Genomic DNA, 4,889 nt, shown 5'->3' on the forward strand with positions numbered 1-4,889 from the left:
TGAAGCAGGTCTGCAGGTGTCTATCTTTCTCTCCTCCTCTCTCCATTTCTCTCTGTCCTATCCAACAACAATAATAACTACAACAATAAAACAACAAGGGCAACAAAGGAAATAAATAAATAAATAAAATATTAAAAAAAAAAAAGAATCCCAGTTCGAGCCCCCGGTTCCCCACCTGCAGGGGAGTCACTTTACAGGCAGTGAAGCAGGTCTGCAGGTGTCTATCTTTCTCTCACCCTCTCTGTCTTCCCCTCCTCTTTCCATTTCTCTCTGTCCTATCTAACAACGACAACAACAATAACTACAACAACAAAATTTAAAAAAGAATTTTCTTTCTTTTTTATTTTATTTAAAAATATGGAATGCTTTATGAGTTTGCATGCCATTCTTGTGTGGAGCCATGCTAATCTCTTATTGTTGCAATTTTAGTATATGTGCTGCCAAAATAAACACAGCTGTAGAATTTTCAAGAATTTTGTGATTTGTTAAACATAGTCATTAAAAGTTAATTATCTGGTAAAAAATAAATAAATAAATAAAAATTTTGGGGCAGGAATAGATAGCATAATGGTTATGCAAAGAGACTCTTATGCCTGAGATTCCAAAGTCCCAGGTTCAGTCCCTTGCACCACCATAAGCCAGAGCTGAACAGTGCTCTGGTAAAAAATATATAAATAAAAATAAATAAATAAATAAAAAGTTAATTATGTGGGCTGGGGAGACAGCATAATGGTTATGCAAGATTCTCATGCCTGAGGCTCTGAGGTCTCAGGGTCAATCCCCAGTACCGCTATAAACAGAGCTGAGCAGTGCTCTGGTATAAAAGAAAAAAAAAAGTTAATTACAAAAATTATATATTTGTATAAAATTATAATTAAGTATACTAGTGACAAAAGTAGTAGTCAGGGGAGAGGGTAGATAGCATACTGGTTATGCAAACAGACTCTCATGCCTGAGGCTCCAAAGTCCCAGGTTCAACCCCTGCACTACCTAAGCCAGAGCTGAAGAATGATCTGGTGAAAAAAAAAAAGTAGTAGTCAAAGCTCATCTCTCCCAAATTATTTTCCTATTCTTATTACCTCTATTCTGAAATTGTCTATTATATTTATATGATGGAACTACTGAAGAAGTACACTAGTAATAATATATACTCCCTCCACTAGTAATACTACCATGCATCTCCACTCAGCTCTGCATTAAGCGTCATGTTTATAATTTGAAATCAATATGATGTGATATTTACACTATGGGAAATGGGCAAATATTATTAAGACTTTTTCCTTACTTAAAAGTGTTGTTTGGTGGGTCGGGCGGCAGCGCAGTGGGTTAAGTGCATGTGGCGCAAAGCGCAGGGACTGCCATAAGGATCCTGGTCTGAGCCCCCGGCTCCCCACCTGCAGGGGAGTCGCTTCACAGGCCGACTCTGTCTTCCTGTGACTCTGAGACTCTGTCTTCTCTGTCTTCCCCTCCTCTCTCCATTTCTTTCTGTCCTATCCAACAATGAACAACATCAACAATGGCAATAATAATAACCACAACGAGGCTACAACAAGGGCAACAAAGGGGGGAAAAATGGCCTCCAGGAGCGGTGGACTCATGGTGCAGGCACCGAGCCCAGCAATAACCCTGGAGGAAAAAAAAAGTGTTGTTACTAGAACAATACTTTTTATTTAATTTCTTATGTTTAATTTAATTTAAAAAATTTTAAATATTTATTTATTTATTTTAAATAGAGACAGAGAAATTGTGAGGGAAGGGGGAAATAGAGTGGGAGAGAGACAGAGAGAAACCTGCAGATCTGCTTCACAACCCATAAAGCTTTCCCCCTGCAGGTGGGGACCAGGGGCTTGAACCCAGATCCTTGTGCACTGTGATGTGAGCGGTTAACCACGTGCACCACTGCCTGGCCCCCTAAAATTTGTTTTTGTTATCTTTATTTATTGGATAGAGACAGTCAGAAATCAAGAGGGTAGGGGGAGATAGGGAGAGAGACACCTGCAACACTGCTTTACTACTTGCAAAGCTTTCCCCCTGCAGGTGGGGACCAGGGATTCCAACCTGGGTCCTCACGCATTGTAACATGTGTATGTAACCAGGTGCACCACCATCTGACCCCGTATTTATTTATTTATTTATATTGAATAGAGACAAATATTAAGAGGGAAGGGGGAGATAGAATAAGACACAATTGCAGTAATGCTTCACCACTTGCGAAGCTAGCCAGCCCCCAAAAGGGGACTCAGGCCTTGAACCCTAATTCCTGAGCATTGTAAAATGTTTGGTCTACTTACTGCGTGTGCCACTGCCCAGCCCCCTTAGAAGACAAAATCACAAAGGCGGGGGTGGGGGTGGGGGGTAGGGGGGTGGGGGGTAGGGGAGTGGGGGTGGGGCGGTAGTGCAGCAGTGCAATAGGTTAAGCGCATGTGGTGCTAAGCACAAGGATCCTGGTTCAAGCTCCCTCCCCACCTGCAGGGGAGTCGCTTCACAGGTGGTGAAGCAGGTCTGCAGGTGTCTTATCTTTCTCTCCCCCTATCTTCCCCTCCTCTCTCCATTTCTCTCTGTCCCATCCAACAACAATGGCGTCAATAACAAGAATAATAAAAATAACCACAAGGATAAAAAAATAATAACAACAAGGGCAACAAAAAAGTGGGGGAAAAAAAAAGCCTCCAGGAGCAGTGGATTGGTGGTACAGGTGCCCAGCCCCAGCAATAACCCTGGAGGCCAAAAAAAAAAAGAAAAGAAAATTCACAAAGGGGCAAAAAAGGTGAAATTAAGAAATTTACAGTCAGTGAGTTGGAAAAAGAAATGACAGTAGAAGTGAAATTATGACAGAATTAGAATATTTTAGAGAGAAAGAAAAGATTTATTTGGAGATCGCAATATACCAGGCACCTTTGAAAGTAAGAACAAAGGATATGGATGATTGGATGGAACAGGACAGATTGTATATGTTGAGGAGATATAGCTAATGAGTAATGCAAGAAAACAATACAAGGAAGTCCAGAACTAAAAGACAGAATTCCTACATTGAAAGGGCCCTTATGTGTTCAGCACAACAAATAAAAAGATCCACATTAAGGCATAGCACCGTGCCTTTCCAAAATACCAAAGATAGAAGATAATCAAAGTTTCTAGAAATAATAATTGAATAATACATAAAGGTATGTGGGTCAGGCACAAAAGTAAGATTTCATTAGATTGCCCATCAATAAATAACATTGGGAAATAGAAGTCATTTATAGTTGTAAGGAAAAATTAGAATTACAGAATCCCAGGCAAATAGTCATATCAATCAAGTGAGGATGTAAAGGAAAATTATTTTTAGACATGCAAGATGCCCAAATTTACCTCTTTTATACTTTTTTTCTGGAAGATACTGAAAGATTTGCTATTCCAAAATGAGGGAGAAAAACAAGAATCAAGATCCAGGACAACAGGGATTCACACAAAGAAATAAGGGAAATTCCCAGGGACTCACACAAAGAAATAAGGGAAATTCCCAGGGTGACAAGGAGTGGACATCCCAGGGCAACAGCAGCTGTGCAGTTGCCCTAGTGAGTAACAGATAAGACTGGAATAAATGTATTTATTATCTGTTGAGCCTGAATGGAGATTTACAATTTGGGTAGAATATTCAGAGGAAAAAAATTAATGATATGTAAGTATCACAAAGAACTGAGACAATGACCAACCCCAGGGGAAAAGGGGTAGGGAGGGGAATCTAATAAGAAAAGAAATAAAATAGGGTAGCACAGTGGGTTAAGCGCACATGGCGCAAAGCGCAAGGACTGGCAGAAGGATCCCGGGTTGAGCCCCGGCTCCCCACCTGCAGGGGCGTCCCTTCACAGGCGATGAAGAAGGTCTGCAGGTGTCTGTCTGTCTCTCCCCCTCCCTGTCTTACCCTCCTCTCTCTGTCCTATCAAACAACAACAACATCAACAATAACTACAACAATAAAACAATAAGGGCAAAATAAGAGAAAGAAAATAGTAAATTACCCACTGTGAAAGTTATTTTCAAATTCATAATATTGTAACTTTAAAAACAGACTTAAGTGGTCCGGGACGTGGCGCAATGATAAAGCTTTGGACTCTCAAGCATGAGGTCCTGAGTTCAATCCCCGCCCTGGCAGCACATGTGCCAGAGTGATGTTTGGTTCTTTCTCTCTCCTCCTATCTTCCTCATTAATTAATAAATAAAATCTTAAAAAAATAATAAAAATAAAAATAAAAACAGACTTTATCTGTTAAGTCTGTGGTCCAGGAGGTTTTGGACTCTCAAGCATGAGGTCCTGAGTTCAACCCTGGCAGCACATGTGCCAGAGTGATGTCTGGTTTTTTCTCTCTCTCCTCCAATCTTTCTCATAAATAAATAAAATCTTTAAAAAAAAAACACAGACTTAATCAAGAGTAGAAGTGAGGGGGCTCGGGTGGTGGTACACCTGGTTAAGCGCACACATTACAGTGGGCAGGGGGAAAGCTTTGCAAGTGGTGAAGCAGGGCTGCAGGCGCCTCTCTGTCTCTCTCCCTCTCTATCTCCCTCCCCCTTCCCACTCGATTTCTGGCTGTCTCTATCTAGTAAATAAATAAAAATAACAACAACAACAACAAAAAAGAGTAGTAGTGAGTCTTAGAAGGATGGAGGAAGATGAATAGTATGCAGGGGTGGGGACAGAGTTGGTGAGAGGCCAATAATCACTTGAGTGAGAAAGACTGCCCCCACTACAAAACAGGAATTTCCCCCTCAAAACTGCTCAACTGTTAAACTCCCCTTAGCCTTTTCATAAATTAATCAGAAGGGAAACTGGAGGAAAATAGTGGAACGAATGCTTCTGAATCAGGTTGAGGTGATTTTGTTTTTGTTTTCCCTTTTGGAGGAAGGGCAGA

The 4,889-nt window shown here is 40.8% G+C and overlaps 1 non-coding gene across 1 annotated transcript; it reads right to left on the minus strand.

The window, feature by feature from the left end:
• Nucleotides 1–351: 351 nt before the first annotated feature.
• Nucleotides 352–453, minus strand: LOC132542261 (U6 spliceosomal RNA). Its single transcript, XR_009553363.1, has one exon. It is a non-coding gene; the product is annotated as a U6 spliceosomal RNA (small nuclear RNA).
• Between the last annotated feature and the right edge of the window lie 4,436 nt (nt 454–4,889).

Source organism: Erinaceus europaeus, chromosome 12 (assembly GCF_950295315.1).
Source record: "Erinaceus europaeus chromosome 12, mEriEur2.1, whole genome shotgun sequence".
NCBI classification, from domain to species: Eukaryota; Metazoa; Chordata; class Mammalia; order Eulipotyphla; family Erinaceidae; genus Erinaceus; species Erinaceus europaeus.